General features: G+C 50.3%; 1 pseudogene; it reads left to right on the top strand.

Annotated features, from left to right (window-relative positions):
• Positions 1-26,016, top strand: part of LOC148217928 (class II histocompatibility antigen, B-L beta chain-like) — a 53,812-nt pseudogene that overhangs the window by 23,844 nt on the left and 3,952 nt on the right.

Raw genomic sequence — 26,016 nt, 5'->3', positions numbered from 1 at the left:
CCGCACAACCGAGCGCGGCTCCCACCTGCGCTGGGGCCGCCTCCGAGCTCCGCCGCCGCCTGTGGCTGAGGAATTCGATGGGATGTGTTGCCTTAACCTTTCTGACCACTCCCAGCCCGTCTATGCCAGCATTCAAGCACTGAAAGAAGGTGTGAATAAACTTCGGGTAGATAATGGGTACGACTGGCTGAACTGGCTCTTAGGGCACTGGGGACTCACTGGCTGGGTCAGGAATTTAGTTCAAATAGGTTTGTATGTATTAGGCATCATATTATGCGTTGTAGTAGTTATTCCTTGTATTTTACAGTGTGTTAAGAATTTAATCGACAAATCGCTTAAGAGTGTATTTTTAGTTAAAAGAAACGGGGGAGGTGTGGATATGGGTAATGCAAATGAGCCTGATAGTACTGCAGATTTAATCAGCAAATGCAGCCTGACAACGAGGATGCCTGGCAAGAGCAAACAGAGATCTGAGTGCAAGAGGACTGGATCAAGTCTGCGTTATGGGAAATAAGATTTTACTAAGTCCAAATGTAAAGTTTGTCTATGTGAGAGTTTGTCTATGTAAGGTTTGTCTATGTGATTGCAGTAAAATATTACCAGCCTTCCTGTAAATGGTATATAAGCACATGTAGTGCTCAGTAAAAATTGGATTTTGATCACCATTCAGTGTCCCTGTTTCTCTCTCTCACCGTCGAGTACTCCCCGTGGGCTCCTGGAAAGAGAATGGTGGCACATCTACTGCCTGCTACCCCCCTCTAGGCAATATTTAACTGTTTCGTTCACAGACTCATCTTCCAGCACTCTTAGTGGGGTCAGCAGAGCCACTTCCCACTGGTGGGGGCAAAGAGCACCCTCTGTACCTTTGTGGTGGGAGCAGACAGTGTTGTCTCAAAGGAAAGGTCAAAGAGAGACCAAGCTGGACCTCTGCCTCCTGCCCCTCACCCCACAAGGGCAGGAGGGCACAAAACTGAGCACCTTTTTATTTATTTTTTTTTCTGTCCTGTCATTTCCAGGAGCTTGACTAGCTCGAAGGAGAGGATTAGAAGGATTTCTTGAGGATCACTGCCAGTGCACAGCACACATGGCATCCCTCACCCCTTACATCATCCTGGGATGGAGGGGTAGGAACCAACAACAGCCCTACCCCACTGCTCCAGAAGCCAAAACCCCCATGCAAGCATTAAGTTATGGCCTTCTTAGAGAACCACATTCCCACCCAAATCTTCCCCTCTGCAGCAGCTCATTCCCACAGGAACTGGCAGAGCAGATGGGCTTTGGACATTGGCTGGCTTCCATTGCACTCCTTGCCCTGGAGCTGGCATGGCAGGAGAAGGGCTCTGGTGAACCTTCTCCTCCTCCCATGTAGGCTCTAACCCAGCTGCCAGAACTTCAAGTTCTCAGAGCACTTCTGGGCTCTGAGCAGCGGCCACGGGAGGAGGAGATGCAACTCCAAAGGCAGCAGTTCCCAGGCCCAGCTCCTGCCATCCCAGTGGGGCTGTTCGGTGGTTCAGGAGAGGAAGGGAAGGGCAAGTGCAGGTGGCAGTAGCTCATTTCCGACTGAAAGAGGGAAAGGTAATTTATTCACTTTGAGATCATTGCATTCAAGCTCTGATCTTAACCTGAAAGAGAAGTAGCACCTGCTCATGTTAAATTTGGGTGAAGAACAAGTGTTACACTTGATATGGTAAGCAGTTAAATTATCTGAGGGAAAGTGTACAGCAAAAATTTGCATTCACAGAGAGAGAGAAAAAAAGGCAGGAGTTGGGAAAAGGGAAGGAGGAAAACAAGGCACACTCTAAGCCAGTGTTTTTTCAAATCCAGGATTTTCTGTTTGTATGGAATGGAGTAGAGTAGCTTTCCCTTGAAATTCAGGACTGAGAGGCGAGAGCTAGAAAGGTTGTTCAGTGAGAAATCCCCTCTTCCAGATCAGTACCGGGCTTGCTCCTAGCTTTTACATGGATGTTCTAAACCTGACACATCTATTCCTTACTTGACTCATCTCATGGCCAGTAAACATAGTCGGACTTAATTTCTCTTTTAGTCTATTCTATTCTACAATACTGTATCATCTTAAGTTCTTTGGCGTTGTAGTGATATTTTCAACGGGTATTTTTCTTCCCAGGGAGCTATTTAAGGGTATATCTGTTGATATATTTCCATTTCTTCTTCCCCCCTGGGGATTCCTTCCTTGCTCTTAGTCCCATTCTTCCCAAAAATCACCGGTTCTCACAACAAAAGCCCAACTTCCTGATAGACAGTTATAAGTCCTCGCAAGAAATCTTGCCTTCCCAGTCAGCTACAAGGAAAAAGAAGGGAAAAGACAGGAAATAAAAAGAAAGGAGTAGAAAAAGAAGGCTTTAGGTTCGTCTTGGAAAGTAAAACCAATTTGCCTACGATGCAGGGACCCCCATAGCACCGGGTGGGTTCCGCCGTTCCTCTCCTCCTCGGCTCGGCGCCCCGCTCCTACGGCTTTATGCCGGCGGGTATTCCCGGGGAACCGGCACAGCCCGGCACCCTCCCCCTTCCCGCTGCCTTTTGGCTTCTTAGCGTGGGACAGCTGCCCCAAAGCCCCTCCCCGCCGTGGGCTCTTGCGGCCCCGTGTTGTTTTTTCCTGCCGGCGGATCCCGCAGGGAACCCGGCCCGGTTCGGTGCTCCCCGGGTCAGCCCCGCTCTTGAGCGGCGCCGCCGCCCCCCAGCCCGGTGCTCCGCGGCTCCGCCCGCTCCGATCCCCGCTCGGCGCGGCGGCGGCTTTATGCCGGGGGGCCCGGAGAAGGGCCTGACTCGAGGCCTTGGGCAGCGCCGAGAGCAACTTGGACTGGCTTGGCGAGCTCCGCGCTTTGTGAGAGCCCTCCCGCACAGCCGGGCTGGTTCTCCACCCTCGGCCGCGCTGTCCGCGCCACCTCTGGGCTGGCGAACGCCGGGAGTTGCTGGGCTGGGTTTGATGGCCCCGCTCAGCGCTTTCGGCCGCTGCTCATGCGGCACCCTCGCGATTTTCGCTGGCAATCAATGCAGATCGGCCAGGAAAGTCCAGAAAGCAAAAAATAGAGACCAAGGGCATTCCAGAAGGGGTTTCCTGCAGCCAGACACACAGCAGCAGTTTCCAGGACCTGTCACTTGCTAGTCCACAGCTTTAAGGATGCTGTGGTGGTGCCACAGGAGAAGACCCTTGGTGTTGTGCAGGAACAGGTTCCTGCAGAAGAAAAGGTGATGTTCCTATGTGCAGGGAACTCTGTGGTATCAGCAGTGGAGGAGCAGGGTGAGGAAGATCTCCAGCCTTGGGATATTTCTGCAAGAGCCTTCACCCCTGCCAGAGCCTGGGTGAGAGCTGCCAGAGTGCAGAGGGAGGCAGCCCTTTGGACAGGCGTCCCTGCTCCCTCAGAGCCACGGCTATGAGACAAACAGCCTCATCCCTGAGGATGCAGATGGGCAGGAAAGGCCTGAAAGTAAAAAGGGGAGCCCAGACTTCTCCAAGAAGCTGTTCCCAGAGGCAAGTCAGAGGAGTCCTTTTTGCTTTATTCGAATAAAGGGAGAGGCCATGGGACATTCCCCTGGGATCTCTCAAATTTTTGGAGGACGCAGCCTCCTTTTTATCCTATTTTCCCGGCCGCATTTCCCTCTCTCTTTCCCCATTGGCTGAGGTACTTGAGAGGCACAGACTTCCCGGAACGCCTGATACCTGAAATTCCCCTCTAATGTATAACCCTCCCGTTCAATTTTTAATTCTTATAGAATTCATAGTTTTCCCCCGTTGCTTCTTTCATCTTTCGATATCCAATTTCATTTATCAGCAGCCCTACAGTTTGTTTGTAAAGGCAAATATCTCTTTCCATTCATCAATCAGTGGAATCCATCCCATTGTTTCTTTTATCTCTCAGTGCTAGCCTTATCTACAGGCTGATCCACAACTCATTTGTAAAGACAAATTCAACATTCCTCTCACGAGCATTAGTGTTAAATACATTAGGATTTTCTCAGAGAACTGTCTGAATATTCCTACCATTCTGGATTTGACTGGGCTTCATTTCTTCCCAGAGTAGCACAATGATGGGATTGGATGCAGGATGGGAATGCTGTGTATGACAGGGAGAGAATTTGGTTGTGGCTAAGCAAGGCTTGCCCTCCTCAAGGACTCTGCAGGGTCCTAGAAGCCACTCAATATCCCATGCTCTGCCATCGAGGAGGTGACAAAGAGCCCGGAGGGAGCCTGTCCAGGACAGCCAAAGGGACTGGACAGAGGGATATTCTCGGTGCTGGGAGCACCTGGATGTGGGACCAGCCAGCTCCTGCTGCCTTTTGGTGGTGCCTGAGCAGGGCTGTGACGATGCCAGGGACATCCTGCAGTGACATCTCCCCTGTCCGTCTGGGCGTGCGCTCGGTCCCAAAGCTCACCCTGATCCTGATCTCAATCTCACTCCATGTTGAGACACACTCACTCTCCTGGATTCAATCTCATCCCAGTGCCAGACTCGTGCAGCCCCAGAGCCAATCTCAAGGCCAGGCCTAAGGCAAATGGCACATTTAGCCTTAACCCCAATTCCAGCTCTCATATAAACCCAAGCCCTAACTGCAAAGCCCAGCCCCAGTTCCAGCCCCTACCAAATGCTCAGCCCTAAACCAAATGCCACGTTTAGCCCTAAGGCAAAACCAGCCCCAACAGCAAGTCTAAGCCCAACTCCAATGGCAGTCTCAAGCCCTAAGTGCAGCTTTGAGTGCCAGCCCACACTCCAATGCCAGCTTTAGCTTGAATTCCCAAACTCAGCCCCAGTTCCTGCCCTAAGGCCAACACCGTTCTTAGTCCTAAGCCCAATGGTAGCCCCAGTCACACTCCCTAGTCCAATCCTGGCTCTAATCTCAAGACCATTGTGATAAATATATTACACTGTTTTAGCAATTCTTAGAGTGAATACTATGTGTTTTCTAGGGTTGACTTTTGTAAAAGAAGTTTTCCTAAAGTTTAGAGATCTTTTAATGTGAATGTTGTGTTGTGAATGTTGGTGAAGAGTTGTTGCAATGTTAACATTTAACCAGTGAAGGAATTCACACCTGTTGAATGTATTGAAAAGTAACAAATGATGAGGACTGGGAAAACTGCACATGCTTGAAAAAGGTAGGACAGGGGAGAAACTCTGTTTAAGTGCTTGAATATGTATAGCCTTTTGTAAATATGTATTAGGCTGATGCAATACCCAGGTGGGCAGGGGGTAGTCTCTGTCCTCACCAATTCGGGTGGACTGGCACTGGCTCCATCCCCCTCTGATCTAGGGGGGCCAGTGCAGTCGCTGTTGTTACAGATGAGCAATGTGGTGGTTGGCTCTCACAATTAAAGAATGAACAGTGTGTGTATGTTAAGATAAGTTTTGTGGATGTATAATGATGTTATTGTAATATATCCTCCCATAGTCCTCTTTCCCCTCCCCCTTGCATTGTTGTCACGACATGGCTCAGGTAGTCGGGGCATTTGGGGAGGGCCGGCTTGTTCCTACACCTGACCTCCAGTGCAGGTGTAAGAAAGGAGTCTCCAGCAATGGACGGCAGAGAAGGAGTTCAGCGACAAGACTTTGGGAGGGCCCAGGGGCATAAAAGGCAGAACATCCATTCTGTAGGGGAGCACGTGGGGGTTTAGTCCTGCGCTCCCAGTGCTGATTTTTCTCCGAATTCAGTCTTTTGCTGTATTTTTCTAAGATTTAAGAAATTGCTGAAAGTTTTAAAAGAGCAAGCGATGTTTCTCCCACCCTGCACTGCCGAGGTAGAAGGTGCAGCTGGAAGGAGAGGGGCGTGTGGAAAGCTGGTTTGAAGGGTCTCCATTTACTTCTCATTATCTTGCTCCGAGATTTTGGAGTTTTCTGACAGAAATCTCTCCCTCTAGTCATCCCCTGGGCTGTGGGGCAGTTTTCCCATTTTGGGGGAAATCAAAGCTGAGAGGAATGTTGAATTTGTCTTCACAAATGAGCTGTGGATCAGCCTGTAGATAATCCTAGCACTGAGAGATAAAAGAAACAATGGGATGGATTCCACTGATTGATGAATGGAAAAAGATATTTGCCTTTACAAACAAACTGTGAGGCTGCTGATAAATGAAATTGGATATCGAAAGATGAAAGAAGCAACGGGGGAAAAACTATGAATTCTATAAGAATTAAAAATTAAAAGGGAGGGTTATACATTAGAGGAGAATTTCATTTATCAGGCGTTCCGGGAAGTCTGTGCCTCTCAAGTACCTCAGCCAATGGGGAAAGAGAGAGGGAAATGCAGCCGGGAAAATAGGATAAAAAGGAGGCTGCGTCCTCCAAAAATTTGAGAGATCCCAGGGGAATGTCCAATGGCCTCTCCCTTTATTTGAATGAAGCAAAAAGGACTCCTCTGTCTCCTTTTTGGACATAAATCTCTGGTGTTTGTGGATTAATTTTCCTGACAGAAAGAACTTTGGGATTCTTACCTGCACAAGCACATGCAGTGTCTCAGTCATAAGTGCCTCAGAAATATCAGAAGTGTGTCTTCTTCAGAGCGTGGTCACAAGGGTTCAGAGTTGGAGCCAGTTCTGCGGGCAGGCTGATGAATAGTCTGGGGCTCCTCTGCAGAGCCCCATTCATTCTGGGGCTGCTTTCTGCTGGTCCTGCTGGACTGGCTCGAGTGAAACACACACCCAATTAACAGCAGTTAAATTACTCTGGCATGAAACAGTGGGGAACAGGCAGAGCAGTGAAGGGCAGCATGGACCAGTTGTTCTGGCAGGTCTGACGAGGTCTGGTTTGATACAGCACTCACAGAACTCTGCTCCACCTGTGACACTTCCACTTGCAGTAGATGACTGTTCCTCTTCACAATATCCAGCAAGGCAGGTCAAAGACACTTTTACTGTTTTCATCTTCAAAAGGGAGAGGAAATCAGCAGCAAACATGAAGTAACCAGTCAGAGATCCCGGGAAGAAACAAAAGAACAAAGAGTGGTGGAAAAAAACAGGTGGAGCAGTGATCCTTATCTCTGTCTGAGATATCCTCTGCTAATGGGCCATCTGATAAAACCAGGTGAGGCAGTGTTCTTTATCTTTTCCACAACCCATCCTTCCTCCAGGTAGATATCTTCTGTTAATGGGCCATTGAGTGCCACTGCATGACTGATAAAATTCCATCATCCCATTGGGAGATGCTCCAGCCAGGGGGAGGAGCCAAGCCTTTCCTACCTAGATAAAATCTGAGATTTGGAACACCAAGGCAGCCCTTACCTATTGGTTTCCAGAGGACAAGAGCTACCAGACCTTTCTACAGCATCACTACTACAACAAGACCACTTCATCTGAACTGCCACCACCACCCTAACTAGCGGGGTGTCAGGTTGTATTCTGATTCTGTCAGTTGTTTTCTTTTCGACTATTGCATGTATTTTATTTCTCTTCTCTTTTTTCCTATAAAATTGTATTTCTGACTTAGAGTCTCTCACTGGTTTTGCTTTCAACCCAGCACAATTTTGGAGGGGATTTTTGCTGAATCTATATATTTGGGGTGGTTTTGATCTGTGTCTTAAAGTCTAGAGGATTTTGAGTGGGAATCTTGGTGTTTGGGAGGTTATTACAGACATAAGATCCTCAATGACTTCCAGAGATGAACTTGGGCAAGGAGGAACACCCAGTTTATGGAGCTCTCTTCTTGTTATTTCCCCCTAAACCAGGAATTTTCATTCCCCAGGTGTGCGGGGATGGAGGAGGCAGAAAAGCCCCGGAGATCTCTCTCGAGGAGGGGCTGCAAACCCAGCCCGGGGAGCTGCGAGGAGGAAAGACCCTCCCTGAGGCGGGAAGGTGGCCGGAGATCCAGGCAGAGCTCAGAGCTGGTGGAGAAGCCTCCTGGAGGGGAGAAGCCCCACAAGTGCTTGGAATGTGGGAAGGGTTTCAGCTACAGGTCCCAGCTGATCTGGCACCAAAGGGTCCATACTGGGGAGAAGCCCTATGAGTGTGGAAAATGCAGGAAAAACTTCAGCACTATTTCTTATCTGATGAAGCACCAGGTGATCCACACAGGGGAACGGCCCTACACCTTCTCGGAATGTGGGAAGAGCTTTGGGTGGAGCTCCAACCTGAGAATCCACTGACGTATCCACACTGGGGAAAGGCCCTACGAGTGTCCCAAGTGTGGGAAGAGGTTTCAGACCAGCTCCGGTGTCCTTCTACACGAGCGGATTCACACAGAGGAGAGGCCCTTCCGCTGTCCCGACTGCGGGAAGGGATTCAACCGCAACTCCACCCTCACTGTCCACCAGCGCATCCACAGTGGGGAGAGGCCCTACGAGTGTCCTGAGTGTGGGAAGAGCTTCTCACAGAGCTCAATCTTGACCAAACACCAACGGAGCCACCACTAAGGGAAGCCCTGTGAATGCCCCAAGTGTGGGAAGAGATTCGTGCTCTGCTCCAGCTCCATCTCCCATGGGAGGATCGGTGTTGGATGATTCCCAGTGACCCCCGTTGGGTGAGGGGGAAGGGGTTTGAGAGATTTCTTTCCCTTCTTCTTGTCCTGCCGTGATTTGGTTGGTAATAAATTTCCTCTCCATGCCCAGGCTGGGTCTGTGATGCACATTTTGCTGTTTGGTATGGGATGTTTTCCCTTTTTACACCATCCCAGGAACTCTGGGTTAAACTTTCTCCGCACTGTTGCAGCTGGAGAGGCAGGGTCAGAGTGGCTTTGATGGGTGCCTGCCATCGGGCCAGCGTCACCCAGGCCATGGGCACCCCTGAGATCCCAGTGTGGTGATGCATTCCCCCACTCCTAGAAAAAGTGCTGACCCAAAGTGAGGCCAGGATGAAACATTGTTATGACTGGAGCCCACTCTCTTGTGACCCTCTCAACAGAAATCCAAAAGGAGACCTTTGAGCTCTCCTGGGCCACCGTGGGCTGTGACCAGCAGTCTCCCTCTGAGGGGCCTCTCAGAGCCAGCAAACCCTCGGCTTTGCTGTGCCTGGAGGATCGCTGAAACACGACGTGTCCTGGGCCCATACCCTCACTGCTCAAGGCCCCATCCTTCGGCCAGTGGGAGATGCAAAAACATCTGAAGGGAGGATTTCACTGAGCTCTGAGGGGAATTGTTTGCACTGACTGTTCCTGTCTGTGTGTGTGCCCCTGCACATATGCTATAGCAAATCTGGGAGAAATACAGCTTTCCTAGATGTGGAAGTACCTTGGATATCTAAGTTAGGCCTGTAAGCAAGGTTTAGTTATAGTTATGAACTTATTTATATGCTGCTAGATGTTGTTCTTTTGCTAAGTTGTTGAATTTAAGTTATAAGCTAAGTGTTGTCTTTGTATTAAGTTGCTAAGTACAACTTGGAAGTTATAGCTATAAGTTAGGTTAAATGCTGTTAAGTGTTATTGCTCTGTTGGTTGCTAAAGTTAAGTTATAAGTTAAGTTAGGTATAAGTTCACTGTTGTTCCTCTGTTGAATTGTTGGGCCTAAAGTATAAGTTAAAGTTACAAATTAAGGTAGAAGTTAAAGTGCTGCTCAGAGTTGTTAAGTTTTTAGTCCATGTTCCTTTTAATTCTTGCTCGCACTCTCTTTTGTCCCATGCACCTAAATACAGCACACACCCACCCACACTCCCCTAGTGAGTTCTCAGTTAATTTCTGTTTTGGTTGCCTGGATTTTGTTTGGTTTTGTTGTTGCTTGTTTTCCCTTGTTGTGCCTCACTTGTTCTGTAGGCAGTACAGTGAATCTTGCCAACGAACTTCTTGTATTTTGTCGCTCAGTATTAAATCTGACTTTTGTTCATGCATTTGTCATCGATTTTTAAGCGATCTCAAACGCTCTCATTAATGACAGCACCACAATGTCCCGCATCACCGAGGGCCCTGACACACGCCCGTGTCACAAAGGGCCACCCCCGGCACCCAAGAGCAGAGGGACAGCCTGGAAGCGGCCCGGAGCAGCCCCGGCCTCGTGGCCTTGTAGCCCCTGGCGTGGCCAGAGCCCTGGGAGGCTTTGGCCACGGTGGGAGCCGGCAGCCCCAGCCCCGGCCTGCAGAGCCCTGGGGCTGCAGCCCGGGCTGGCCGGGGCAGGAGGAATTGGCCGGGCCGGACGTGCCAGGGCCTTGTGGGCAGTGGCTCCGTGTCCCGCGGGAGGCCGGGGACGAGGGGTGTCCCTCAGGGCTGTGCCCGGGCACCGGGGCTCGTCAGTGCCTCGCTCAGTGACACCCAGGGGCACCGAGCGCAGCCTCGGCGCCTTTGCAGGGCACGGGGAGCTGAGCGGGGCAGGGGCACCACGGAAACACCGAGTGCCTGCCCGGGGCAGAGCCGGGGCAAAGCCGGGCTGGAGAGCCGGGAGAGGCTGCTCAGAGCTGGCCCGGGCACTTGGGCACCTGGGAGACAGAGCCCGGCTCGGAGCTGACACTGAGCCAAATACCTGAGAAATCACAGCCGGCTTTTCTAGACACACTTCATTATTTTGTATTTTCTCAACGTCACTTTTTATCAGGGAATATTTTCAATGTTCATTTTACTTTATTTTTTACCCTATAGAAATAATTCCATTGTGTTTTGTAATGTGCGAAGAGGTATGTGCTGGGAAAGGTTGTGGTTAAGGGAGTTTTTTATTCAATGTATTTTCAAATCTGAGATGTGACAAGTCCAGACTTTAACTCCAGCATCAGTTCCAGACTCCAGTTCTGGTTCCAGACTGCTCTGCTTTTCACGGTGACATCTCAGTTCATTCAAATCCAGCAGTCAAAGCCCTGGAAGCACGGAAAAGCTGGGAATCAGGTTGAAGTCCTTGGAGGGTTTGCTGTGTCCGTACATTCCCCATCTCCCCTGGTGTCCGTTCATCCTCTCCACTCCTGTCCTAGAGCACATTGCTGTACCCAGAGTTCAGTACGTGCTTTTACAGATAGATACATGTGATTATTGTGTACACGATTCTCTTGCAGTGAGTTACTGTGATGGTAATTCCATGATGCTCTGCTTTGTGCCCAAAGAATGGTTATTGTATCTAAACCCCGGCAGCCCGGGAGGGGATGTGTGCGGGGCCGGGGCGGGGAGAGGCTCCTTGTTCATTCCGCGGGCGTTTTGAAGCCTCGCTGCTCGGGTTTTCCGCGGCTCTCTCTGTGCACCGTGGGTTTCTGTTTGGCTGAAAAGCGTTTTTGGCACAGACAAACAATGGAATTTTTGGTTTTACTCGGCTCGGAGAGGCTGCAGGGGCAGCCTTGCCGTGCCTGGAGGCGAACTGAGCAGCTGCTGTGTCGCAGCCCGGGGGCTCCGCGCCGGCAGGAGCGGAGCGGCGCCGCTGCAGCCCAAAGCCGCTGCGAGCCGGGCCGAGCCGGGAGAGAAAACAGCCCGAGGCTTCAGCCCCGCTGCTTCGCCTGCCGGGACCGTGCCCGCGGAGCCCGGCTGGGGAGGAGTTCAAGGGCAGGCGAGCCCCGGGCTTTCATCTCCTTCGGGACAGACCCGGGTTGGTTTTTCCCCTGCGGGAGAAGCGGCGCCACCTGTACAATGTGTTGTGAGCAGGGATTTCTCTGGCATTTTGGGTCATTTTCCCTGGTGAGTGTGGGGAAAGGTCTGATAATTTAATATCCAGAAGTCTGGGAGGTTTTTTTGCTTTGTAGGCTTATTGTTTGTTAATAAACTGTTGGAGTTTTTTCCTCTTTCATATATTAATATTTATTTCCCATTGGTGGAAAGGGACTATTGGAACCCTGCAGAGAAGAGAGCACTCACTCCAGAGTGTGCTTTTTAAAATCGTCTCTCAAACTAAGATACCCATCCCTGTGGCCTCCTGTCCACTCACCCCAAGGGACTCCGGTGGCTCTCCCAGTCCATCCCAGTCTCTCCCAGTGTCCTCACAGTCCCTCCCAGTGTCACCAGAGTCCTTCCCAATTCCTTTTAGTCCACAGACATTCCTTTCCCAGTCCACTCCCAGACCTCCAGCCTCTCTCCCACTGCCATCCCAGTGCCTCCCCAAATCTCTCCCCTCTATCCAAGTGCCCTCTCAAATCCTTTTCAGTCAAATCCCAAACCTCCAGTCTTTCTCCCATTGCCCCAATCCACTCCACTCTCTCCCAGTGTTTCCCTACTCTCTCCAATTTCATTCCCAGTCACTCTCAGTGCCACACCAGCCCTCTCCCATCTCTCCCAGTCCCCCCCCAGCTGATCCCAGTGTGTCCCCACTCTCTCCCAGTGTGTCCATCTCGCTGCTTCCCTCGAGCTCCCAGCCCGGCCCCGGCTGCCTGCTCTGCTCCCTGATGGATTTCTACCCTGCCCACATCCAGCTGAGCTGGTTCCAGGGCCAGCAGGAGCTCTCGGGCCACGTGGTGGCCACTGACCTGGTCCCCAATAGGGACTGGATTTCTACCAGCTCCTGGTGCTGCTGGAAACCGCCCCCGGCACGGGGTCAGCTCCAGCTCCAGGTGGAGCACGTCAGCCTGGAGCACCCCCTGAGCCGGCACTGGGGCACGGCCCGGACCCCACAGTGTGGGGGGAGTGGGGGAGGCGCTGGGGGAGCTGGAAGAGGGATTGGGCTGTGCTGGGGTAACTGGGAGAGACTTTGAGATAGCCTGGTTTAAACTGGGAGAATGGATTGGGTGTCTAGAATGGCTGAGGAGTTTGAAGGATGTTAGGAGGGTGGGATGGGGTTCCGGGAATCCTGGTGGGCACTGGGAGGGAGTCTGGGGGTGCTGGGTGTAACTGGGAGGGATTTGAGTGAACCTGGAGGAGCTGGAAAAAGATCAGGAATTGGAAAGCAGGGGTTGGAATTAGGTTGGTTGTGCTGGGAATAGACCTGGAGGGGTCTTGGTGAGTCCTGCTGGGGTTGTGAAGGGACTGGTAGAAGGTTTGGGGGTCCTGGGGCAGCGGGGAGCAAATGGGAGGGAGTTATGGCATTTTGAGAAGGACAGGAAGGGCTTTGGTGCATCCCAAGGAAGCTGGGAAGACATTAGGAGAATGTTTTAGGGAGCTCTAGGTGGGCTGGGGGAGATTGGGAGGATTCTTCGAGTGGCTTGGAATGTCCATGAGAGGTTTTGGTTGGTCCTGACCCCTGTGGTCCCCTAGAGATGTCGCCCGACGCTGCCCACAGTAAAGTGCTGATGGGGATGGGGGCTCTGTGTTGGGCTTCGTCTTCGTGGCACTGGGGCTCAGCTACTAACTGTGCAAGGAGAGGGGGGGTCCCGGGGGTCGTGTTCCCCCTCCCCCAGTGTGTGTGCTCCTCCTAGGGACCGCCAGCCGGGGGTCACCACCTTTTCTCTGCCCACAGAACTCCTGAGCCAGCAGTGCCTACAGCCCCTCCCCGTGGCCTCGGACCCAGCCAGGATCCCACGCTCCATCCCCTCGCTGATTTTGGGAGTGCAGTGCGTCCCCTCCAACCCTGTGTTACTCTGTCCAAGCCAAGCTGCTCCCAGAGCTCCCAATAAAGCTTCCAAGTTTTACCCAGTTCCATTTACTTGGGAGCGGGACTGGGGAGGGACTTGGGGGGACCCCGCGGGGGGATCGTGACTGGGCGGGGGGGGTGGGGTCCAGGTGGGGAACACTGGGTGCTGCGGGTCTGCCCGGCAACCGGTGAGTCATCATAGCTGCTCTCTCTGATTGGCTGAATCTTCTTCATCGCATTCTGATTGGCTGAGGGCAGGTCCGGGAGTTGAGAGAAGGAACAGGAGAGATCCCGCCCCGAGCACCGGCACGGGAACAACAGAGCCAGCCTGGGCACAGCGAGGGAATTTATTACCAACCAAATCACAGCAGCACAAGGAAAAGAGAGAGAAATCTCTCCAACACCTTTCCCCCACCCCACGGAGATCACCAGGACCACGGATCACCAGGGCTCTGCCCAACGGGGGTCACTGGGGATCATCCAACACCGATCCTCCCATGGGGGATGGAGCTGGAGCAGAACACGAAGCTCTTCCCACGCTCGGGGCACTCACAGGGCTTCCCTTAGTGGAGCTTCCGTTGGTGTTGGGTCAAGTGAGAGCTCCTGGCGAAGCTCTTCCCACACACAGGACACTCGTAGGGCCTCTCCCCAGTGTGGATTCGCTGGTGCCTGATGAGATTGGAGTTTTGTTTGAATCCCTTCCCGCAGTCGGGGCAGCGGAAGGGCCTCTCCTCTGTGTGAATCCGCTCATGCATGAGGAGATTGGAGCTGCTCTGAAACCTCTTCCCACACTTGGGACACTCATAGGGCCTCTCCCCGGTGTGGATTCGCTGGTGGCTTCTCAGGTTGCAGCTCCACTGAAAGCTCTTCCCACATTCCAAGCAGGTGTAGGGCCGTTCCCCTGTGTGGATCACTTGGTGCTGCATTAGGTAGTTGCTGTCCCTGAAACTTTTCCCACATTTCCCACACTCGTAGGGCTTCTCCCCTGTGTGGATCTTCTGGTGCTGCATCAGACCAGAGATCATGCTGAAGCTCTTCCCACATTGCCTACACTCATAGGGCTTCTCCCCAGTATGGGTCCTCTGGTGCTGGATCAGGTTGGAGCTCCGCCTGAAACCCTTCCCACATTCCAAGCACTTGTGGGGCTTCTCCCCTCCACGAGGCTTCTCCACCAGCTCTGAGCTCTGCCTGGATCTCCGGCCGCCTTCCTGGCTCAGGGAGGGTCTTTCCTCCTCGCAGCTCCCTGGGCTGGGTTTGCAGCCCCTCCTTGTGAGGGATCTCCGGGGCTTTTCCTCCTCCATCTACCCACGCAATGGGAATGAAAAATCCTAGTTTGGGGAAAGAACAAGACAAGATAGCACCTTGGACTGGGAGTTCCTCCTTGCCCAAGTGCAACTCACAAAGTCACTGTGCATCTTGCGTCTGTAAGAACCTCCAAAACATCAAGATTCAGCACAAAATCCTCCAAACATCAAGATTCAGCCAAAACCCCCTGAAAAATGTAAGGATTCAGGCCCAGCAAAAAAAAAAAAGAACCAACTTTTAGCCCAAAAAAGCTCAGAAACACCAAGATTCACCCCTCTGAAAATCATGGATCCTCCTCTCCAGTCACCTGCTGAATGTTGGGAGGGGGGGACCAACACCCTGGGACTGGAGGGACTCTGTAGATATAGGGAGGTTTGGAATCTTGTGCTACTTCCCATTTCTACTCCTCCTCCTCCTCCTCCTGTCTTCCTGCTCTCCCTCCTGTCTCCTTTTCCTTCTATTATTCCTCTACTTCCTGCACAATCCCACCTTCTCCTCCCATATGCATCGTTTGACCATTTTGTTCTTCAACCCTGTTTCTCCTTCCCTTCTCCTGCTGCCCCCAGGCCCAGCACCCACTGCCGGCTCCCTCTTCCCCCCAAACCCACAGCATCCCAGCGCAGGGGCAGCGATGGAGCTGGGGCAGCTCGGGCTGGGGCAGCGCTGGGCTCTCGGCCGCTCCCGCCCGCACTCGCTCCCCACTGCAGCCGCTGCCGCCACCACAGCGCGGGGGGGCCCGGCCTTGGCGCTCCCCCCCTCCCACCTCCCCAAATTCCCCTGCCGGGGGGCGCTGGGGCCAGGAGACAGACGAGTGACAGATCAGGGGGGCTGGGAAGAGTCGGCAGCCAGAGAGCACTGAAAATCTCAGCAGTGACTACAGTGGGATCTGCGGGGACTAAACATGGCAGGGCACCCGTGGAGGGTAGAAAGGGAAAGCCAGGAAGGGCTCCTGGCCAAAGGGATGATGATCCCAAAATATCTCTGAAGGGTCCCTCGGGAACATGTTGATGGAGTTTGCACATTCTCACAGAGGTAATCAAGGACATGGACACTCAGGGAGGCAATAAGGGAAGTCCAGAAGGGATTTAGACAACAGGGGATCGATGCTGTTGGTGTGATGAGAAGTGCAGGGAATATGGTTCAGGCAAGAAGCAGCAGAAAGAATCTATGTGGGAAGACAAAGAATGATGGAAAAGAGGAGAAAGAGAAAAATACTGAGGATGGGGATGTTTTTCAGCAGGGTCTTATCCTCAGAAGTTGCCAGCTGCTGCAGATCCTTTGTATCCCCGGTTGCCAGGACAGGCACACAGGGAGGTCAGGATTCCAGGGGGTTTCTCTGTGCTGGGCAGCGGCAGGAGCGGGCGCAGAGGGGCGGCACCGGGAGCACGGGCTGGGGGCCTGTGGGGAGCTGCGGGGCCGGGCCGGGGCTGTGGGGCAGCCGGGGCTCAGCGCCGGGCGCTGCCTGAGCCCAGCACCCCCCGGCAATTGCAGGCCCGGCAGTGGCCCCCGGCCCCCAGGAGGCTGCGGGACGCCCCGGCCGCTGCCCGGCCCCGTGGAGCTGCCGGCCCTGCCCGCCGGGGGGGCCGCGTTTGGACACTGCGGCAGGACAGGCACCGGCTCTGGGATACGGGCTGGCCACGGCAGCCACAGCACAAGGAGCAGCAGCACAAAGGAACAGCTGGGAAATGGGGATCGAGATCAGCTTTTCAGCATTTTCCTTGGGTCACTGCAGAAAGGAATGATTTAGCAGAAAGCTCAGCAGCTGTCAGAGAATGAGCACCCCCAGGCACTGAGGGGGCTGCAGGAGGGGCAGAAGAAGCCCCTGGAGCACTTGGTCACAAAGGCACAGCAGGGGAATGCAAGAAGGGATGAGGAAAAGGCCAAGGGGAAGGCAAAGGCCATGGCAGAGTTTCTACAGCCCCTGAGGGATGAACCCCAGGGCACAAGGGGCCCCCAGCACCCAGGGGCTCTCACATCCTTACACCATCTTCAACCAGGTGCCCTCCTCACACTGACACCATTCAGTCCTTGATGGCAAAGATGCTTTCTGGGGATGCCCACTTACACAGGATGGTAAACTGGATTTTGTCTTTTAGTGGGAACAAGAGGTAGAAAGAAAAATGGAAAAGACATGGACGGTCCTTCTGCAGGGATGCACGGAAGCACCAGCCTTATTGGGGCAAGCCTTGCAGAAAATATCACAAGAATTTACCCCACCCCCAGGGATTGGGTTAATGCAGGATGTGGATGACTTGCTGCAATCAGGAGGACAAGAAGTGGTAGAAGAAGCCTCTGTGAAATGGCTGAATGTTCAGGCTAAAAAGCATCTTTGAATATTTGAAAAAAAAAAAGAGCAAATGCTAGAGAAAATAATTAAATATTTGGGACATATTTTGTCTGAAGGTTTGTGGTGTATTGACCTAAAGAGTGTCTGGGGAATCTCAGAAGTCATCCAGGACTGAAAAGGAGGTGTAAGAACTCTGAGCATTAATAGGAAATTGCAGGACCTGGATTGAGGATTCTCTGTTCTACCCATAACGTTTTATTACTTTCTAAACCCCAAAAACATCAAGGCTGTGGTATGGACAGAAGAAAAGGAAAAAAACCTGAGAAAATTAAAAATAATAAAATGTGTGGTGCCCCAGCTATGGCTCTTCCATACTCAGAAATCTGAATCCAAAGTGCGTTAGAAGTACATATTATATTATTGGCTGTTTGAAAATATTAAAATGAGTCCTCTATGCTGGAAAACTTTCCTGTATGAACACAGTTTCTTTTAGTTCTGCGATTAACAGAACTTAGAAATAGTTGTGTGATAAATGTATTTTTTTGGACTACAAAATTTTGATGTAAAAAGCTTTTCTTCATGTAACTAACTCAGAGAATGGTAAAAAAGATAATCAGGAAACGCTTCACATTCTTGGATTATGGGACACCAAAACCCCAGGGAAGGAAAAATAATGATTTACAGGTCGGAGGAGAAAGATTCAGAATAATGCATGAAGGTCTATGAATATGCAACATGTTGCTGCATTTAGGAAGTGTTTTCTGAGTCAGTGTGTGCCCTTGGCTGAAGGCCAAGCATCCGGCCATTATAACCTTGGGCCAGAGCCAGGGCAGATATTCAATTATCTCCCTTGGAATTGATCTGTGGAATTCCTTACCCTGGGAATTCTCCACCTAGTGCGGGCTGGAGATAAGGGATGTATATTTCAAGCAGTCTGTGGCCAGAATCCTGTCTCTTGTGAAATCTCTGCCACAGGAAGCTGGGCTGGCACAGAGCCTGCCTTGGCACTTTGCTCTTCACAGCATCCACCCAGGACTCTGCCTCTCAATAACACTCACACACTGGGCTGCCTGCGATTCCATTGTTGCAAAATACACCAAGTAGAAAGAAATTTTTTTTTTTAACATTCCATTTTACTAGTCAGGCTTGGTTTGCTTTCTCTCAGGAAAGAAATTTTAAAAGTTATTTTTATGGACTGTTAGACCACTCAACAGAGAAGAGTTTAACATCTCAACAGACTGGGAATAGCCCAAAAGATACCAACAAAGATAACAACATTCAACAAAACATCAAGGAAACACCAGCAAACATCAAGGAACACCCACCCCAGACACTGCCCCGGCATAGATGGAGACACCTGGTCTGGAAAAGGCTGAGAAAGAAATCCAGGAGTGGGACCTCATTAACATCATAGGAGGAGAAATCCAGATCCAATAGGAAAACGGGAAACGGGAAATCTGAACCTTCCAAAAACGTCAGCCAGAGGGGAATGGGAGAGGGAGATGCAGACGGGAAAATGAGGATAAAAAGGAGGCGGCGCTTTAGAGACCGCATGGCAAATGCCGCATGGCGTCTCCCTTTGTTCATCAATAAAGTCACTTTTACAGGACTCCTCTGTCTCCTGCGGGCACACAAACCTCTGGCCACGGGAATTTTCCCGCACAGCCCCGGGCACAGGGCAGACACCTCTGTGCCACCCACAGCAACCGGGACGAGCCAGCGCTGCTCCGGCACCGGCTCCTGCCGAGGCCCCAGCGGGAAGGAGACCGCGGGCAGCCGCTCCCGCAGCGCCCTCAGCCCAGCGCCAACACGGGCCGGCACCGGCACAACCAACCCGCCAGAGCCCCCTGCCGCCCCTCGGCCCGCAGCGAGCCCCGAGCCCCCGCACAACCAAGCGCGGCTCCCACCTGCGCTGGGGCCGCCTCCGAGCTCCGCCGCCGCCTCCCCGGGCTCCGGCCGCTGCCGCCGCTGCCGGGCCCGCACAGACGCTGCCACAATGGCGCCTTTGCTGCTCTGCCCAATCAGCGCGCGACAACCAGGAGTGACATTGGCACAATCAGCCAATGGCAGCGAGGGCCGGGCTCTGCACACGGCCCAGCCTCGGCCCGCGCTCTCAGGGCCCCCCGGGCTGTGGGAGGGCAAAGGCGGAGATGAGGAACAGCCCTGGAACGGGCCCGGGCCCGAGCCGCCATTGGCCTGGAAACACAAACAAAGTTCTCCGCAGCTCCCGGCACGCCTTTCCCAGCCCTGCGTGTTCGCTGCCTCCGGCTCAGCGGGAAGCCCTGGAGCCTCTCTTCTCCTACCCCCTAATTAGGAGCCTCAGTGCATGGCTTTGATTTTCCCCAGAATGGGAAAACTACCCCAAACCCCTGTGGATGAGTGGACGGGAGAGATTTCTGGCAGAAAACTCCAAAAACTCAGAGCAGGATAATGAGAAGTAAATGGAGACCCTTCAAACCAGCTTTCCCCCACTCCTCTCTCCTTCCAGCTGCACCTGCTACCCCGGCAGTGCAGGGTGTGAGAAACGACGCTCACTTTTAACATTTTAAAGGTTTATGAAATCTTTAAAAAATGTAATAGGTGACTTGTGAGAAGCGACAGGTGTTGGAAAGGATAAGGATTTGACAGGAAGGTCTCACAGATATGTATGTATAACAGAAAGGTCTTTGAATGTAGAATCTGAAGTAGGAATACAAATCATAGCAAATTTCGATGTAGAAGGAAAGAATTGCTGAGCCAGTCTGACTGGGTAACCAGAAGGCAAAGAGCAAGTGAGTTGGAAGGGGCTTTTATGATTTAGAGCAAAGGATAAACCACCTCAAACAAAAGATTTTGGAAAAAAGTTTTTACCAATCAAAAAGATTTTCACAGACAAACAAGAAAGCCAATGTTTCAAGTAGAGAAAATATCTCAGAATTTTCCACTGCAAGAAAACTGAAAAAGAACTTCTAGCTTAAACTGTAACATAGTAACCTTTTGTGATTGGACAATAGTAACATGAATATGGTTATGTTAGTAGTAAGGACAGGCTATAGGTAACAGTAAAGGTATCGATTGGGTGTCATGTATTGAGATGCTCTGTAATGAAACGTATAGAATGCATTGTAACCAGAACTAGAGAAGCTTCAGACGAACCTACAGCTGTGGCTGAAAAGGCTCCATGACCCGTGAATTGCTGCATCATCTGGATACAAGAAACAGCATTTGAAAGAGCCACCTGGAGCTCCACATCCCTCATTTCTGGCTCTTACACAAATGCAGAGCTGAGTCCTTTGTTTGAACTGCTAAAAGGAGACTCAGACCTTTTATCACCTAGAAGACTCAATTCACAAACTCATCAAGCCCTGCAGGGCAGAGCTTAGCAAAACGGCAAGGTGCACTCTGTGCACTTCTTTTCATAATTTTGGGCACAGCTAAACAGCCTCATGCTTTGATACTTCAATGGGACTCCGATGAACCAGACCCTTTGTTTATCATGGAATGGATTTTTTGGCCACACCAAGCAACCAAAGCCATCAGTACCCAGCATGGAATGATGGCACAGCTGATTGTTAAAGCCCGACAGAGACTAACTTCCCTGGCACAAGTGGATTTTTTCACTATTTACATGCCTATTACCACCTTTTATTTGGATTGGATATTTCAGGAATCTGAGGCTATTCAGATGGCCTTTGCTGAATTCAGCGGGCAAATTTCAATACACCCACCAAAACATAAGCTTTTAACCCCTTTATTCCAATTGATAGAAAAACCAAAGAGAAGTGAAGTCCCACTTAAAGCTTTAACAGTATTTACAGATGGTTCTGGTCGCTCTCATAAATCAGTGGTGGTATGGAAGAGACCTCTCACCTGGTGTTCGGAAATCAGATGTGTCCACAGTTGAGGGGTCTCCCCAAATTGTTGAACTAGCTGCTGTTGTCAGAGTTTTTAAAAAATTTTCTGATCCCTTTAATTTGGTAACAGATTCAGCTTATGTTGCAGGAATTGTGATGACAGCTGAAGCATCAGTTTTGAAAGAGGTTGAATTTTCACAACTCTTTTATTGGTTACAGCTTCTTGTTTTTTCCTTAGAAAATAGAACATCTTATTTTGTTATGAATATTCGATCATACACAGACCTTCCTGGATTTTTGGCTGAAGGGAACAGGCAGGCTGATTTTTTAGCAATGCATGTACTAAATTCTGTACAGAAGATGGACCAAGCTAAATTGAGTCATTCATTTTTTCTCCAGAACGCTGCTGCTTTGCTTCAGAACTTTGGCATTACTAAAGCCCAAGCTTCAGTAATTATCACTGTTTGTCCTGACTGTCAAAGGTGTTATTTTCCTTCTATTGCAGGAGGTGTTAATTCCCGAGGGCTTAAAAGCCTTCAAATCTGGCAAAGAGATGTTACCCATTTTGCTGAGTTTGGCCGTTTAAAATACATTCATTCCTCTATTGACGCCTTTTCTGGCGCTCTTTTTGCATCAGTCCATTCAGGGGAAACAGCTGAAGATGTCTGCAGACACTTTACTGCTGCTTTTGCAACTCTTGGTGCACCTTCTGAGGTGAAGACCGACAACGGCCCAGCTTATACTTCCCATCGAGCTGCTGCCTTTTTTGCTCTATGGGGAATTAGTCACAAAACAGGTATCCCTCATTCCCCAACAGGCCAATCTAGCATTGAATGAGCTCATGGCTCTCTTTAGCGTCTTTTAATACTACAAAAAGTGGGAGCTGGAGATGGCACCCCTGCCGAGAGACTGCAGAAAGCTCTTTATGTTTTTAACTTTTTGAACTGTTCTTTTATGGACCCCAATCCACCAACTGTTCGACATTTTAATTGTAATTCACAATTGCAACATAAGGAAAGGCCCCCTGTTTTAATAAAAGATCCAGAATCCGGTAAAATATTGGGGCCTTATCCTTTGATCACCTGGGGTCGAGGTTTTTCATGTGTCCTTACAGAGAATGGTTCCAAGTGGATCCCTGCAAATAACGTGAAGCCATTTCGAGAACCCCTGAATGCAGCACTGGAGGATTCGCCTTTAACTGCAGCACCTGAAGACCCACCTGTAATACCACCATGGCAGGAGGACACCCAGGAACAGGACTTTTAACTGAGGCTGACTGTGTTAGACATGCTACTCTGCAAAATAGAGCAGCAATAGACTTTTTGCTTTTAGCACAGGGACCTGTGGGTGAGGAATTCGATGGGATGTGTTGCCTTAACCTTTCTGACCACTCCCAGCCCATCTATGCCAGCATTCAAGCCCTCAAAGAAGATGTGAATAAACTTCGGGTAGATAATGGGTACGACTGGCTGAACTGGCTCTTAGGGCACTGGGGACTCACTGGCTGGGTTAGGAATTTAGTTCAAATAGGTTTGTATGTATTAGGCATCATATTATGCATTGAAGTAGTTATTCCTTGTATTTTACAGTGTGTTAAGAATTTAATCGACAAATCGCTTAAGAGCGTATTTTTAGTTAAAAGAAACGGGGGAGGTGTGGATATGGGTAATGCAAATGAGACTGATAGTACTGCAGATTGAATCAGCAAATGCAGCCTGACAACGAGGATGCCTGGCAAGAGCGAACAGAGACCTGACTGCAAGAGGACTGGATCAAGTCTGGGTTATGGGAAATAAGATTTTACTAAGTCCAAATGTAAAGTTTGTCTATGTGAGAGTTTGTCTATGTAAGGTTTGTCTATGTGATTGCAGTAAAATATTACCAGCCTTCCTGTAAATGGTATGTAAGCACATGTAGTGCTCAGTAAAAATTGGATTCCATTCAGTGTCCCCGTCTCTCTCTCATCATCAATAGTTCAAGTACTCCCAGTGGGATCCTGGAAAGAGAATGGTGGCACATCTACTGCCTGCTACCCCCCTCTAGGCAATATTCAACTGTTTAGTTCACAGACTCATCTTCCAGCACTCTTAGTGGGCTCAGCAGAGCCACTTCCCACTGGTGAGGGCAAAGAGCACCCTCTGTGCCTTTGTGGTGGGAGCAGACAGTGTTGTCTCAAAGGAAAGGTCAGAGAGAGACCAAGCTGGACCTCTGCCTCCTGCCCCTCACCCCACAAGGGCAGGAGGGCACAAAACTGAGCTTTTTTTTTTCTTTTTCTGTCCTGTCATTTCCAGGAGCTTGACTAGCTCGAAGGAGAGGATTAGAAGGATTTCTTGAGGATCACTGCCAGTGCACAGCACACATGGCATCCCTCACCCCTTACATCATCATGGCATGGAGGGGTAGGAACCAACAACAGCCCTACCCCACAGCTCCAGAAGCCAAAATCCCCATGCAAGCATTTAGTTATGGCCTTCTTAGAGAACCACATTCCCACCCAAATCTTCCCCTCTGCAGCAGCTCATTCCCACAGGAACTGGCAGAGCAGATGGGCTTTGGACATTGGCTGGCTTCCATTGCACTCCTTGCCCTGGAGCTGGCACGGCAGGAGAAGGGCTCTGGTGAACCTTCTCCTCCTCCCATGTAGGCTCTAACCCAGCTGCCAGAACTTCAAGTTCTCAGAGCACTTCTGGGCTCTGAGCAGCGGCCACGGGAGGAGGAGATGCAACTCCAAAGGCAGCAGTTCCCAGGCCCAGCTCCTGCCTTCCCAGTGGGGCTGCTCGGTGGTTCAGGAGAGGAAGGGAAGGGCAAGTGCAGGTGGCAGTAGCTCACTTTGGACTGAAAGAGGGAAAGGTAATTTATTCACTTTGAAATCCCTGCATTCAAGCTCTGATTTTAACCTGAAAGAGAAGTAGCACCTGCTCGTGTTAAATTTGGGTGAAGAACAACTGTTACATTTGATATGGTAAGCAATTAAATTATCTGGGGGAAAGTGTACAGCAAAAATTAGCATTCACAGTGAGACAGAAAACAGCAGGAGTTGGCAAAAAGGAAGAGGAAAAGAAAGCAAACCCCAAGCCAGTGTTTCACCCAAATCCAGGATTTTCTGTTTGTAAGGAGTGGGGTCCCCCCAGGTCCCTCCCCAATCCCGCCCCCCAATAAACGGGAGTGGTGTGAACTGGGAAGCTTTATTGGGAACACTGGAGCAGCTGTGCTTGGGCAGAATGACAGCGGGGCTGGGTGTGGGACACACGACTCCTCTAAAATCAGTGTGGGGATGTGTTGGAGTCACTAAGTCAAGAGTTTCTCTGAATCCTTCAGAGAGAGATCAGAGTGCAGGGATTGAATTAAAGTCTTGAGATGGATTGAAATATGTTAAGACTCTCACACATAAAGCAGAGGTGAAGGTTTAGGTTGTAGCACGAGGGAACAATAAGTAAGTAAATGGAATAAGTTTTAAGTGCTTTTACTGAGTAAAAGGTCTTAGACGCCAGAGAAGTAGTACATGTTGTAGTGAAGGTTGAAAGACATGCTAGTGTTTCCTCCGAGGCTCCAAGAACCTCGCTTCAGACATAATAGTTAGAGTTCAGAATATTGCTTACATTTTTCAGTTAGAACAAGATAGGCCATGAGAGGAATGTTGAATTTGTCTTTACAAATGAGTTGTGGATCAGCCTGTAGATAAGGCTAGCACTGAGAGATAAAAGAAAAAATGGGATGGATTCCATTGATTGATGAATGGAAAGAGATATTTGCCTTTACAAACAAACTGTAGGGCTGCTGATAAATGAAATTGGATATTGAAAGATGAAAGAAGCAACGGGGGGGAAAACTATGAATTCTATAAGAATTAAAAATTAAAAGGGAGGGTTATACATTAGAGGGGAATTTCAGGTATCAGGCATTTCGGGAAGTCTGTGCCTCTCAAGTAACTTAGCCAATGGGGAAAGAGAGAGGGAAATGCGGCCGGGAAAATAGGATAAACAGGAGGCTGCATCCTCCAAAAATTGGAGAGATGCCAGGGGAATGTCCCATGGCCTCTCCCTTTATTTGAATAAAGCAAAAAGGACTCCTCTGTCTCCTTTTTGGACATAAACCTCTGGTGTTTGTGGATTAATTTTCCTGACAGAAAGAACTTGGGGATTCTTCCCTGCACAAGCACGTGCAGTGCCTCAGTCATAAGTGCCTCAGAAATATCAGAAGTGTGTCTTCTTCAGAGTGTGGTCACAAGGGTTCAGAGTTGGAGCCAGTTCTGCAGGCAGGCTGATGAATAGTCTGGGGCTCCTCTGCAGAGCCCCATTCATTCTGGGGCTGGTTTCTGCTGGTTCTGCTGGACTGGCTCGAGTGAAACACACACCCAATTAACAGCAGTTAAATTACTCTGGCATGAAACAGTGGGGAACAGGCAGAGCAGTGAAGGGCAGCATGGACCAGTTGTTCTGGCAGGTCTGACGAGGTCTGGTTTGATACAGCACTCACAGAACTCTGCTCCACCTGTGACACTTCCACTTGCAGTAGATGACTGTTCCTCTTCACAATATCCAGCAAGGCAGGTCAAAGACACTTTTACCATTTTCATCTTCAAAAGGGAGAAGAAATCAGCAGCAAACATGAAGTAACCAGTCAGAGGTCCCGGGAAGAAACAAAAGAACAAAGAGTGGTGGAAAAAACCAGGTGGAGCAGTGATCCTTATCTGTGTGGGAGATATCCTCTGCTAAAGGGCCATCTGTTAAAACCAGGTGGGGCAGTGTTCTTTATCTTTTCCACAACCCATCCTTCCTCCAGGGAGATATCTTCTGTTAATGGGCCATTGAGTGCCACTGCATCACTGATAAAATTCCATCATCCCATTGGGAGATGCTCCAGCCAGGGGGAGGAGCCAAGCCTTTCCTACCTAGATAAAATCTGAGCTTTGGAACACCAAGGCAGCCCTTACCCACTGGATTCCAGAGGACAAGAGCTACCAGACCTTTCTACAGCATCACTACTACAACAAGACCACTTCATCGGGACTGCTACCACCACCCTAACTAGCGGGGTGTCAGGTTGTATTCTGATTCTGTCAGTTGTTTTCTTTTGTACTATTGCATGTATTTTATTTCTCTTCTCTTTTTTCCTATCAAATTGTATTTCTGACTTGGAGTCTTTCACTGGTTTTGCTTTCAACCCAGCACAATTCTGGACGGGATTTTGGCTAAAGCTTGATATTTGGGGAGTTTTTGATCCGTGTGTTAAAGTTTGGACGATTTTGGGTGGGAA

Source organism: Sturnus vulgaris, unplaced genomic scaffold (assembly GCF_052056855.1).
Source record: "Sturnus vulgaris isolate bStuVul1 unplaced genomic scaffold, bStuVul1.hap1 Scaffold_198, whole genome shotgun sequence".
In the NCBI taxonomy this organism is placed as follows: domain Eukaryota; kingdom Metazoa; phylum Chordata; class Aves; order Passeriformes; family Sturnidae; genus Sturnus; species Sturnus vulgaris.
This window is presented reverse-complemented; position numbering and strand designations above follow the sequence as displayed.